This window comes from Lynx canadensis, chromosome A2 (assembly GCF_007474595.2).
Source record: "Lynx canadensis isolate LIC74 chromosome A2, mLynCan4.pri.v2, whole genome shotgun sequence".
Taxonomy (NCBI): domain Eukaryota; kingdom Metazoa; phylum Chordata; class Mammalia; order Carnivora; family Felidae; genus Lynx; species Lynx canadensis.
Window position 1 is genome coordinate 16,488,901 of NC_044304.2, and position 15,032 is coordinate 16,503,932.

Genomic DNA, 15,032 nt, shown 5'->3' on the forward strand with positions numbered 1-15,032 from the left:
TTTTTGAGATTAGAGATTAATATTTATAAACTGTCTTTTAACACTATTATAATATGCATAGCTTTTGTCTGTTTAGTTCACATTATTTAACCCTAGCATATGACTGAACATAATTCAGCCAAGCCCCCCACATGGTAGAAACAATTTTCTGTCATTTTATCCCTCTGACACTCTAATTTCTGCCTCCCTAGAAAGAAGTCACAACTATTTGTATCTCAGAAAGAAAAATGATATGTACACTCTAAGGAAGTACAATAATGTCCTATGCATTTTTTTAATTGAGAAATTGGTTTGTATGATAATTGGTGCTCAGATTGTACTGAAAAAGGCTAATTTCTATTAAGTTACACAAATGCTACTTTTTTTTTCTTTTACTGTTTTATCTAACCCAAGCTATTTCACCCCTACCATGAGAAACCCAAGCAAGTTGAAATTAATCCCAAGCTTGGAGCAATAAATTAGTAGATTTCTGCTTCTCTCTGTGAACATCTTTTATTTTTATTTTTTGGTTCACCAGTTATAGTACCTGCCAATAGGACTTTTCCAGAAATGTGTTCTTTCAACTGCAGTTTATCAAATGCTTTCTGAATGCCAACTCCTGTGGGTAGAAATAGGGGATATGGAGATAAATGAGATCATCTCTGTCTCTGGGAAGCTCTCAAACTAACTGGGAAACACTTCTAAACAGTTAACATTTCCAGGCGGTGAACAGTAACCCCATTGGTGAGTTTGTTAGTCACTTTGGACCATACTTGAAGCCAAGAGGGTTATTCTGTCCTTTCCCACAGAGAACCAAAGTAGTAGTCAGCTCTATGTGCTAAGTTATGATCATCCTAATGTCTTAACATGGACTTTGTTTTTTTTTTTTTAATGTTTATTTATTTTTCAGAGAGAGTGTGAGTGGGGGAGGGGTAGAGAGAGAAGGGGTCAGAGGGTCCAAAGCAGGCTCTGCTCTGACAGCAGCAAGCCGATGCAGGGCTCGAACCCATGAACCGTGAGATCACGACCTGAGCTGAAGTCGGACACTCACCAACTGGGCCACCCAGGCACCCCTTAACATGGACTTTCAACAATGGAGCAGCAGGGTGCCAAGGCAGGGGCTGAGATGAAATACTGCCTAAAATCATTCTTAAACATATGCTTCTGTGAGAATGTCTGGCTCACTTGACATGTCAGGCCTCCTAGCATTTGTGCAATGATATAATATCACAGCCATCGGGAAAGAGCCTCCCTCTCCCTTGGAATGCATTTTTCACAGCTTTTGCATCTAGTTCCTTACAAATCCATGAAGAAGGAGGAATCCAATGGCAATTTAGAGTTGAGCTCCTTGTTGCAATGAGGGCTACTTTTTCTCCTCAAAGGACACTTAACAACCTTTGGTCAGTGAGTCATCACAGGCTGAATCCTGGCAAAGTATAATTTTCCAAAAATTGAAAACATGACTTATACAAATATGAGGGAGCAAGTAAGATGTCAAAGCTGGTTCAGGGGCGCCTGGGTGGCGCAGTCGGTTAAGCGTCCGACTTCAGCCAGGTCACGATCTCGCGGTCCGTGAGTTTGAGCCCCGCGTCAGGCTCTGGGCTGATGGCTCGGAGCCTGCAGCCTGTTTCCGATTCTGTGTCTCCCTCTCTCTCTGCCCCTCCCCCGTTCATGCTCTGTCTCTCTCTGTCCCAAAAATAAATAAACGTTGAAAAAAAAAAATTAAAAAAAAAAAAAAAAGCTGGTTCAAAGAGCAGGTTGAGCAACTGGGTATTCACAGACATTTATAAAGGGATATTGGGAGAAAAAAAAGTAATGTTAGAATTAAAATGTTAGGGGCGCCTGGGTAGCTCAGTCGGTTAAGTGTCTGACTTCGGCTCAGGTCATGATCTCGCCGTCCATGAATTCGGGCCCCACGTCAGGCTCTGTGCTGACGGCTCAGAGCCTGGAGCCTGTTTCGGATTCTGTGTCTCCCTCTCTGTCTGCCCCTCCCCCGCTCACGCTCTGTCTCTCTGTCTCTGAAAAATGAATAAACCTTAAAAAAAAAAAATTAAAATGTTAAGTTAGATGGGGAGCCTGAGTGGCTCAGTCAATTAAGCATCCAACTCTTGATTTTGGCTAATCTCACGATTTTATGAGATCAAGCCCCACATCAGGCTCTGAGCTGACAGCTTGGAGCCTGCTTCAGATTCTCTGTCTTCCTCTCTCTTTGTCTTTCCCCCTGCCCATGCAAAAGTGCATGCGCATGTACTCTCAAAACAAATAAATAAATATTTTAAAAATAAATAAAATGTTAGATAAGATATAAAATTGGTTCGTGTTGAGAGGGCAATCAAACCATAACCTTTGGGGTTATCTTTTCCAGTGGATAATATTTAGCATATAACTTTAGAGTAATTAATAAATGACAAAGCACATTACTTTAAGATAGATAATTAAATAACTCTTAGATGAGACCATCATCCCCCTTAATTCTCAGTATGACATTGAAAGTACATACCAACTACCTTTTTGCCTTTTTTTCCAAGTAGTTTTTCTTTTTTTGTTCCAAGTAATTTTTTAAATTTTTTTAATGTTTATTTATTATTGAGAGACAGAGAGACACAGAACATGAGCAGGGGAGGGGTAGAGAGAGGGGAGACACAGAATCTGAAGTTGGCTCCAGGCTCTGAGCTGTCAGCACAGAGCCTGACAAAGGGCTTGAACTCACAAACTGTGAGATCATGACCTGAGCTGAAGTTGGTCGCCTAAACAACTGAGCCACCTAGGCACCCCATGTTCCAAGTAATTTTTAACAACATCTTTGTATTTCTTCAGCCAGGGATCTGAGCCCTCTCCCAGCCGCCCATCTGTCCCAGCATGCCTTTATAAGTTCATCTTCCCTCTATACCTTTCCCATACTCTCCTATGTTAGAATTTCTCCCCAACCTCCTTATCAACCAAAGATCCCGTGGTTCACTGCCAGAGGTCAAGGTACCACTCACCCTTCAAGGGCAATGCAGTTGGCATCTCCCCTCAGAGTCAGTGCTGTTAATGAATTGAATCCCCCTTGATACTATTCCAAATTACTCAGTACCGATCTTTCTTGGCTGGTATGAAAAAAAAAAAGGTTTCTTGGGATTTCACTATTTATTTGCCTGGAACCTCTCTAGAGACAGCCTGATGAAAAACTAAGTCTTCAACTGTTAAGGCATTTGATCCTGTTAAATTGGATTTGACAGCTTGGGCGCACCTGCACAAAAGCTTTAAAATGAAATGTGCATTTTATTGCATGAGCCTAATTTAGAATTGACCCAAAGGGATGTTTTGTACAGTTGGTGGGAAATTTGTGGTATCATGTTGAAACTTAACATGACTAAATTCAGCTTTGACAATTCTGATGAAAAGAAATCATAAAACCTTGGAAACCAGAAGGATATAGACTGTTATATATATTTGTGTGTGTGTGTGTGTGTGTGTGTGTGTGTGTGTGTGTGTACACACACACAAAAAGGATATAGACTGTTAACTCTGGCAGTCGATAATGGGACAATCAAATGTCCACATGCAAAAGAATGAATTTGGACTACTACCTCACAAAATAAATTCAAAAGAATGAAAACTGGAAAACTCTTAGAAGGAAACATAGGGGTAAATCTTCACGTCTATGAATGTGGCAGTGACTTTTTAGATATGATACCAAAAGCATGAGTAACAAAAGAAAAATAGATGAATTGGACTTCATCAAAATCAAAAACTTTTGTGCTTTATAGGACACCATCAAGAAAATGAGCCCACATATAGGAGAAAATATTTGCAAATTATGTATCTGATAAGGGACATGTATCTAGACTATATAAAGAACTCTTACAATGCAATAATGAAAAGAGAAATAACCCATTAAAAATGGGCAAAGGATGAAATAGACATTTCTCCAAAGAAGATATACAAATGGCCAATAAGCACATGAAAAGATACTCAACGTCATTAGTCATTAGGAAAATGCACATCAAAACCACAATGAGATAGCACTTCATATCTACTGGGATGGCTATAATAAACAAGACAAATAATTACAAGTATTGTTTAACACGTGGAGAAATTGGAACCCTTAAACGCTGCTGGAGAAAGACAAAATGGTACAGCCGCTTTGAAAAACAGTCTGGCAACTACTCAAAAGGTTAAACACAGAGCTACAATATGACCCAGCAATTCCACTCCTAGGTATATATTCAAAAGAAGTGAAAATATACATCTACACAAAACATTGTACTTGGTTCATAACAGCACCATTCATAATAGCCCCAAAGTGGAAACAATCCAAATATCCATCAACTGATGAGTGGATAAAATAATTGTGATATATCCATACAATGGACTATAATTCAGCTATAAAAAGGAATGAAATACTGATACATGCTGCAACATACATTAACCTTGAAAACATTATGCTAAGTGAAAAAAGCCAGTCAAACGTGGTGTGAAGTGTTCAGAACAGACAAACCTATAGACAGAAAATAGATTGGTGGTTGTCTATGACTGGAAAGTGGCATGAGGAAACGAGGAGTGATTGCTAATAGTACAAGGTTTTTTAAGGGGTGAAAAATGTCCTAATGTTAGACTGTGGGGATAATTGCACAACACTGAATATACTAAAAACAGAGTTGATAGTTGTGACAGAGACTGTGCAGTCCACAAAGCCTAACATACTTACTATCTAGCCCTTTACCAAAAAGTTTGCCAATCTCTCCCTCACAGTGAGTTTTAGATTGGGAAATGTGAGTCCTCCAACTTTGTTCTTTTTGTTCATTGTTTTGGCTATCCTGGGTTCTTTGCATTTCCATATTAATTTGAGGATTGGCTTGTCAATTTTGGAAAAAAAAAAAAAACACTGCTGGATTTTGATAGTGATTATGTTAAATTTGCAGATCAAATTAAGGAGATCATTTTAAAAAATTTATCTGAAATTGTCTGATTTAACCATGAGAGCCTCTTCCAACTTTCCTCCAGGTCCTTTTGATAAAAATTGTATTATTCTTTGAGGACTTTCTTGCTTTCTGGCAAGGAATATCAAGCTCATCTCATAACTTTTCTTATAACAGCCAAGGAATTCTGGCTCTTTTGGTGGAGGATGGTATTTAGAAGCCAAGGTCTTGGTACTTGGTGTTAAGTCTGGTACCTTGCTGTTGAAGGTGTTACTGCTCCAAAACCCTCTCAGTGCCCAGAGCTAGGGATATAGGGAATATCGGCATGTGAATACACACACGCACACAAACACATTTATTAAGGTAGGACTTCCTACCACCTCCGAGACTAGCAGAGACAACCTGTCTTCTTTTCTCGTGTTCCAGTTGGGAACCCAAGAAGTCAAGGAACACTCCCCAAAGCACCCTATTAGTGATGGACACAGGCCTGGCTGAACACAGACCTCTCTACCCTTTTATGGATTTGCTTGTTTCCTGGGATTCTGCAGCAAGCACAGGCCTGACTCCCAATAGGAGGATGTCTTAGATTGTTTCCTTTGAAACAGACTCTGAGCTGCAGAGAATTTGTTCAGCAAACTGGTACAGCAAGGTTGTTAGAGGATGTGCTCAGTAGACATAACAGTAAGGGGCTGAGGGAGGCAGAACTGGGCAAAGGGAGCAGCTGACCCCCAGTGAGATTGCAAATGGGGCCTCAGATAATCCTACAAGCAGATCTAGAGCTGGGATAGCCCCACAGAGTTGACTCAAATTGTGTAATGAAGAGCAAGCTTTTAAATCTCCATATGCACCAACCACTAGCTATGAGCCTGGAAGGGGGCATATTCTGCACAGGCAGTTCCCTTTGGCTGAGGACAGCTTGTGGTGAGGAGTGCAGCTATGAACTGTCAGCAACTATTATTTCCAGCAGTGGAGGGGTGGGCACATCAGCTCCGAAGAGGGAATGGAATAGAGCCCCCCAGAATCCCCTAGAGGGAAGGAAGTCTAGGCTGTAGGCAGTGGCATCAGACAAGCATCCAGCCCTGCACAGCAGATAGAGCTCAAAGAGCAGAATTGGACCAGGCAAGAGCAGCTGGCATTTTGGCTGTGGAGACGGACTGGGCATGAAGAGGCCACATGGTGTGAGGAAGCTCTAAGCTAGAACTTCTACCTCCAGTCTGTGTGTTCAGGGGCTGGATGGTCTAACTAAAAAAAAAAAAAAAAAAATCACAGCCTCTCTGAGTAGCTTCCTTCTAGTCCATCAACTTCAAGTAGCAACTGTGATTTAGTTTTCAGTGTTGCCTTCCTCCTTTAGTAATTGAACATAAGACAATTGATAAATTGATCTCCGTAAAAAAGCATAAGAATCATCAGAAAAATGGAGTCTTAGTCTGAGACTGGTTATGACCCTTGGATACCCCTCACCTGCCATGTAACGATAGCCTAATATCATCCTGATGCTGCCCTGTGGTCAGCTCAGCCCCCAGGGAAAGCCTGGAAGAAAGTACTTTTCTGCTCAAGTCAGGAGACTTGGACATCTGGGACTGTGGGATTTTTGCCTGGTCTACCCCTCCTGCTGTTAGCCCCAGCTGCAAAGACCAGTCACCACTACACTTTCAGCATGATTACTGAGTGCTGCACGGGCTTTATAACTGGCTGTTCCAGAGAACCTGGGACCAGCTGCCTCCTCTGGTATTTCTCACCCAACCCCCAAACTGTGGCTCCTTAGTGTACATTGTCCTCTGACGTTCAACCTGGAGAAAAGTGAGGAAATAGTCGCACCTCTGACTTATTTACTTCCTATTCCTCTCTTCCAAAACATTGGAAGAAAGTAAAAATCACACATTACCCCGGAAATAAATACTGATGATATTTGCATAATAATATTTATTTGTGTGTGTATTTGAAATGGAACACACTATACATATATTTTTTTCATTTAATAGTATATTTGTTTATCTGATTTTTTAAAAAATTTTTATTTTTGAAAGAGAGAGAGAGAACACAAACAGGAGGGGCAGAGAAAGAGGGAAAACAGAGGATCTGGAGCCGGCTCCTTGCTGACAGCAGAAAACCTGACATGGGGCTCAAACCCAGAAACAGCGAGATTATGACCTGAGCCAAAGTCAGATGCTTAACTGATTGAGCCACTCAGGTGCCCCTGTTTATCTTATTTATTATTATTATTATTATTATTATTATTATTTTAATTTACATCCAAGTTAGTATATAGTGCAACAGTGATTTCAGGAGTAGATTCCTTAATGCCCCTTACCCATTTAGCCCATCTCCCCACCCACAACCCCTCCAGCAACCCTCTGTTTGTTCTCCGCATTAAGAGTCTCATATGTTTTGTCCCCCTCCCTGTTTTTATATTATTTTTGTGTCCCTTCCCTTGTGTTCATCTCTTCTGTGTCTTAAAGTCCTCAAATGAGTGAAGTCATATGATATTTGTCTTTCTCTGACTAATTTCGCTTAGCATAATAGTTCCATCCACATAGTTGCAAATGGCAAGATTTCATTCTTTTGGATTGCCGAGTAATATTTCCCTGATGATGAGTGAGGTTGAGCATTTTTTCATGTATCAGTTGGCTATCTGGATGTCTTCTTTGGAGAAGTGTCTATTCATGTCTTTTGGCCATTCATTCACTGGATTATTTGTTTTTTGGGTATTGAGTTTGATAAGTTATTTATAGATTTTGGATACTAACCCTTTAGCTGATATGTTGTTTGCAAATAACTTCTCCCATTCCGTCGGTTGCCTTTTAGTTTTGCTGATTGTTTCCCTCACTGTGCAGAAGCTCTTTACTTTGATGAGGTCCCAATAGTTCATTTTTGCTTTGTTTTCCCTTGCCTCTGGAGACGTGTTGAGTAAGAAGTTGCTGCGGCGAAGATCACAAAGGTTTTTGCCTGCTTTCTCCTCAAGGATTTTGATGGCTTCCTGTCTTACATTTAGGTCTTTCATCCATTTTGAGTTAATTTTTGTGTATGGTGCAAGAAAGTGGTCCAGGTTCATTTTTCTGCATGTCGCTGTCCAGTTTTCCCAGCACCACTTGCTGACAAGACTGTCTTTATTCCATTGGATATTCTTTCCTGCTTTGTCAAAGATTAGTTGGCCATATGTTTGTGGGTCCATTTCTGGGTTCTGTATTCTGTTCCATTGATTTGAGTGTCTGTTTTTGTGCCATGTTTGTCGTATTTTTAACAGCTGTATACTCTTCCAAGTATACTCGTACAACTCATTTAATCAATTCCCCCTTCATTTTGGGTGCTAATGATTGTTCAGTCTTAAACAATGGTATTTATCTTTGTAGATAAATCTCTGTTCATCACCATGATGTTTTCCTTAGTAAATTCCCAAAATTAGAATTTCTGGGTCCAGGGATAAATGAAAGTGATGCATGCTCAGTGTCAAAAAACTAGATAACTCAGCAGTTTCTATTGCTAACAGGTATATATCCTTCTAGACCTTTTTCTCTGGACATTCCTACACATTTGTGCGCACACACACAGACACACACTTATAGAAGGTAGAATGGTTTCATACTATGCATTTTGTTCCACAGCTTGCTCTTTTATAAAAACTACAATAGATCATGAACATCTATTCTCCTAGTCGATAATTATAATTTTACCTCATTTTATGTAAGTCGCAAAATGTTCCAGAATAAGGGTATAGTATACTTCGTGAACTTTTCCCCTATGGACAGACAATTGTCTACAGTTTTCCTCTTATCCAAATCATGTGGCAGTATATATTCTTGTTGGTATAAATTTGCACAGTTATATGAGTAATTTTGTAGAGTAAATTTCTAGATGTGGACTGCTGGACCAAAGGGTGTTAGGAATGCACTGCAGTTCAGTCTCAGCCTTTGTATTATACCAAAATCTGATATTTGAGGGGCGCCTGGGAGGCTCAGTCAGTTCGGTGTCCGACTTTGGCTCAGGTCATGACCTCATGGTCCATGGGTTTGAGCCCCACGTTGGGCTCTGTGCTGATAGCTCAGAGCCTGGAGCCTGCTTTGGATTCTGTGTCTCCTTCTCTCTGCCCCTCCCCTGCTCATGCTCTGTGTTTCTCTAGAATAAATAAACATTTAAACAAATGTGGTATTTGAGTTTGGGTTTAACCAAATACCCAAATACCTACCTCATAATTACTTCTGACTTCCCTGAATTTGTCACCAGTGATCACATGGTAGGCCCAGACATCAGGAAGTCCATCTAGCCAGCTAGGCTCCTTCTTCACTTGATGACTGTGGTAGGTAAAATAGTGCTTCTCTCTCCAAAGATGTCCATGTCCTAAGTCCTAATATCTGGAACCTGTGAATATGTTAGGTTACATGGCAAAGGTGAATTAAGGTTGCAGTTAGAACCAAGTTTTCTAATTAGCTGGTTTTAAAATAAAGAAATTATCCAGGGTACTTGGGTGCCTCAGTCAGTTAAGTGTCTGACTTTGGCTCAGGTCATGATCTCATGGTTTGTGAGTTTAAGCCCCACATCAGGCTCATTGCTGTCAGCATGGAGCCTGCTTTGGATCCTCTGTCCCCCTCTCTCTCTGCCCCTCCTCCACTCATGCTCTCTCTCTCCCTCTCTCTCTCTCTCTCTCTCAAAAATAAACATTAAAAATAAAATAAAGAAATTATCCTGGATTATCCAGACGGGGACAATGTTATAACAACCATCCTTAAAAGAGGGAGAAGAAAAGGAGAGTCAAAGGGAGACATGACACTGGAAGAATTTTCAGAGATATGGCTTTGAAGTTGGAAGGAATTATGCCCTATAAATTTAAGATTCTACAGTGTTTAGCTCCATTTGTTCAAAAACGAAAACTTTTCACGTAAAACCAACTAGTAAATGTAGAGTTGTTGTAACCTTTACAATGCAGGTTAACATAACCTTAGGCAGTGATGTGGAATACAAAGCATCGCTGCCAATGGCTCATCTGCACCGCCCACCGCAGCTCTGGCTTCTCTGCTATTCTTTTTTTTTTTTTTTTTTTTTTTTTTAATTTTTTTTTTTTCAACGTTTATTTATTTTTGGGACAGAGAGAGACAGAGCATGAACGGGGGAGGGGCAGAGAGAGAGGGAGACACAGAATCGGAAACAGGCTCCAGGCTCTGAGCCATCAGCCCAGAGCCCGACGCGGGGCTCGAACTCACGGACCGCGAGATCGTGACCTGGCTGAAGTCGGACGCTTAACCGACCGCGCCACCCAGGCGCCCCTTCTCTGCTATTCTTAAACTCATTTTTGCTGGTAAAATAACGGACAGTTTTATTTTTAAGGTTAGCAGGACCATGAGCCAAGGAATGTAGGCAGCCCGCAGAATCTGAAAAAGGCAAGGAAATGGATTCTTCCCTAGTGCCACCTTGATTTTAGCCCCATGTCAAAACTCAAACTGTAAAACAATAAATGTGTACTGTTTGTATTAAATAAAATTGTATTGTTTCACACTACTAAGTTTGTGATAATTTATAACAGCAGCAATAGAACACTAATATGGTCATCAGGGGATTTCTGGGCCTAACAACAATGAGTCTGGTGAAGTATTTAGGGGATGGAAGATCAGTAAAGTAAATGCTTAATGGGACACACGTGGCAAAAACCAGGAGTGTTTTGGGAATCACAAGCATACAAAGTTTCGTTCACATGTTTCAGATGTTTGTTCAAGACAGTCCCCTCAGGGGCACCTGGGTGGCTCTGTCGGTTGGGAGTCTGACTTCAGCTCAGGTCATGATCTCAACATTCATGGGTTCGAGCCCTGTGTCAGGCTCTGTGCTGACAGTTCAGAGCCTGGAACCTGCTTCTGATTCCATGTCTCCCTCTCTCTGCCCCTCCTCTGCTCATGCTCTCTCTCTCTCAATAATAAATAAATGTTAAAAAATTTTTTTAATACTAATAATAAAAAAAGACAGTCCCTTTGGCACAGCAGGATGTAACAGAATTGCTGGTTGAAGGCAGAAAGTGGGCTGTTTTCACCATTTTTCTTCGGGCTAAGATATTACCTGACCTGTCAAAGATTTGGGAACTGCCTTGTCATGCTTATACAAGTTGCTCAAATAAGGTGAAATGGCAGCTGTTAGGTGTTCAGTTCAACAACAAGAAGACTTGTCACTATTTTTTAATAATAATAATACCAGCGTAGGACTTACTAGCAACCAATGGTGGCTTACAACCAAAGTAGTTTGCAGGAACCTGATAAAGAGAACTAAAACCAACTTAATTTCCTGTCTCTGCATTAAAAAATACCAGGCATACTTTCCTGTCCTTGTATTAAATAATATGGAGAACAAGCAAAAATAGCTTAGCTATTTGCTCCAAGAAATACTTGCTCCCAGAACACTATGGACTAACAAGAAGAGCTTACTTATTGAAACTAGCATTTTACTCAAGACCTGCTTAAAGATTGTTGCCTTACCAGGTGTTGTATGTAAGTGTTGAATCACTAAATTCTACACCTGAAACTGATATTACACTGTATGTTAATTGACTTGAATTTAAATTAAAAAAAAAAAAAGACTGTTGCCTCACTGTGCCTACCAATCCAAAATGGTTGTTATAAACTCTGCCTAGTCTTAATCAGTTTCCTGCTTCGCAAGAGCCTCCTTAAAATCACCTAGTTTAGGCCCTAACACTCTATAACTATCCTCCCCTGACTCTCACCTTCTGAGAAATTATGACTTAGTCAAGTTGGCATTCTTAATGCAGTAAGTCTATCAAATTTAGCTTTACTTGATAAATAGCTTTCCAGGCAGTCTTTTGGAAGGTCTCTACTTAACAGAAGTAATCTTGAGAGTGCCAGTGTATGTCTCCTGCGAAACCAGCTGTAGAGATCCTCCACTGGTCCCACTCCGGGGAAGATGCTAAAATTGGTGTGTGTGCAATGGAAGCTGAGTATCTTGTTACCTTAAAAACAAGTTACACTGCTCCATAGCCACAGTTCTAGATCCAAGGCCAAAGGATGGTATGATGGGACACTATTAGAAATAAAAATATGTAGGGACGCCTGGGTGGGTCAATTGGTTGAGCGTCCGACTTTGGCTCAGGTCATGATCTCACAGCTCGTGAATTCGAGCCCCATGTCGGGCTCTGTGCTGACAGCTCGGAGCCTGCAGCCTGCTTCAGATTCTGTGCCTCCTTCTCTCTCTGCCCCAACCCACTCACATTCTGTCTCTTTCTCTCTCAAAAATAAATTTAAAAATCAAAAAAATTTTAAAAAATAAGAATTCGAGCCCCATGTCGGGCTCTGTGCTGACAGCTCGGAGCCTGCAGCCTGCTTCAGATTCTGTGCCTCCTTCTCTCTCTGCCCCAACCCACTCACATTCTGTCTCTTTCTCTCTCAAAAATAAATTTAAAAATCAAAAAAATTTTAAAAAATAAAAATAAAAATACATAGGGGTGCTTGGGTGGCTCAATCTGTTGAGTGTCTGACTCTTGACTTCAGCTCAGGTCATGATCTCACAGTTCTTGAGTTCGAGCCCTGTGTTGGGGTCTGTGCTGACAGTACGGATCCTGCTTGGGATTCTCTCTATCCCTCTCTCTCTTCCCCTCCCCCACTGTCTCTCTCTCTCTCTAAATAAACGAAAAAAAAATGCAAAAGTGGCAATGATACACCTAATATTCACTAAGCATCCTCTTCAAGTAGAGCAAAAACTCTGTAGTTTGTGTGTTTACCTCAAAGAAATGGTATCCTCACCCTAGTCTCAAGTCCAGGAATCAAAGAGGTGATAAATCTTTACCCAATTACTATTAGGGAAGAAGGAAACTTTAGTAACTTGAGGACATCACTGTCAGCTGAACCCTTTACTGCAGAACCTGTGGACATAAATCTGGCTCCTCCACTCACCTTTGCTGAAAGCTGTAGATAACAAAATTCATCTGAGTAAAGCTGAGCATCTCACTGGCTTTCTTCATTGATTCATGAATTAGCAGCAGTCCATTCAGCAAGTAGAAAGGCATTCAAAAGGAGCTGTGCAAAATGGGAGGCTTTTGTAGAAGGGCTGGGAAGGAAGTTTACTAACAAAGAGTGGATTATCTCAGACAACGTTTCTTTTAAGTTTATTTGTTTATTTTGAGAGAGACTGTGTAAGCTGGGGACAGGCAGAGAGAGAGAGAGAGAGAGAGAGAGAGAGAACCCCAAGCAGGCTCAGTGCTGTCAGCTCAGAGCCCAGTGCAGGGCTCCATCTCATGAACCGTGACATTGTGAGCCAAAATCAAGTCGGACACTTAACTGACTGAGCCACTCAGGTGCCTCTCAGACAAGGTTTCTTTGGTGGGGAGGGTGTCTCTCATGCAGATGACTTCACTGGTGCTGACCAGGTAATCCCAGATCAACTGGTTAAAGGTCACCTTCCTGGAAGTCACTGAAACTGCAATTCCGTCTTGGTTTGCTGTGGGGGCAAGTGACTCTGTTTTTGGTCTGTTGTTCCTTTTTGAACAATGTGAATGTCTTTTTAGTATCTCCGAAGTACACATAGCAGTTGAGCAGCCAAAGCTGCTTGGAAATTCCAATGGCCATAAGTATTAAAATGTTGAATTTTTGAAATTTGGTTACTAAAATAAAATAATTATGATTATTATATAGTATAATTAAAATAATTAATAATTTTAAAATAAAATAATAATTAAAATCTGCATTTGAACAAAATGTGTTTATAGTAGAACTCTGGTATACACAATTAAAAGTGTTAAGGTATTGCCAAATTTGTATCCAAAATGTAGGTACTAATGTATATAGTATGTACCAATATGTGTATTTTAAGGCTCTGGAAATACACTGCCTAAGAGTCCTCCAGAAAACATAAGCCAACTGATTTTCTCCTAACACTGAAGAATAATGCCCATTTATCTGTTAAAGAATTTTTCAAAGAAGTTGTAATCATGATTATCCTACAGATATAAAATGAACATGTGTCAAAGATTTTTTTTAACTCCTTAATTAATGAGGGCACCGCTAACATGTTATAGCTAGTTCAAAGGAGAATATAACCCTTCCTCCTATCCAACCATCTTTCCATCCATCCATCCATCCATCCATCCATCCATCTACCCATTCATTAATCTACTCCAGTCGTTCTTAAACCAGGGCAGTTCTGTCCCCAGAGAACATTTGGAAATGTCTAAAGACATTTTGGGCTGTATAACTGGGGGATGTTTCCGGCATCTTGTGGATAATGGACGGAGATGCTGATAAACATCCTACAACACACAGGATCTCCCCCAACAAATAATTGACCTAAAATGTCAGTAGAGCCAAGATTGAGAATCCCTCATATGTCCCCATCCGACAACCTACCCACCCATACACCCACACCCATCTATTTTTTAAAGTATTATTTATTATTTTTTTTGAGAGAGAGGGACAGCACGAATGGGGAGGAGTCAAAGAGAGAGGGAGAGCACGAATCCCAAGCAGGCTCTGCACTGTCAGCACAGAGCTCAACACAGGGTTCAAACTCATGGAAACTGTGAGATCATGACCTGAGTCAAAACCAAGAGTCAGAAGCTTAACCGACTGAACCACCCAGGTGCCCCACACACCCATCTATTTCAATGTTTATGGAACACCTGTCACAATGTCTCTCAGTCTTGACTGCAAATCAGAGTCACCTGTGCACATATACAACATACACGTGCCCAGGTATTCCCTTTGAGTATTTGGATTTTTATAATCAGAAATTATGGAAGTTTGTGAATTGAAAGTTAATCAGCAGAGAAGCTTCTATGCTTGTTCCTAAGATAGTATATGATATTAAATAATTGCTAAGATTAACAAAAAATTTATCACCATATTAATCAGGGAATATACCAAAGGTGAAAAACAAATAAATGTCCAGTACTCCTTCTACCAGAGTAGTCTCAACTGAATGTACACATTAGAAACACTTGGGGGCTTTTAAAAAATACTGACGCCCAGATCCCAGAGGCTCTGATTTAATTGGTCTAGGATGTGCCTTAGGCATCAGGATTTTATAAAAGCACCCTAGATAATTATAATGTGCAACCAGGGGTAAGAACAGCTGTGTCCTGGGGGACCTGGGTGGCTCAGTTGGTCAAGTGTCCTGACTCTTGATTTCAGATCAGGTCAAGGTCTCACGGTTCATGGTATCGAGCCC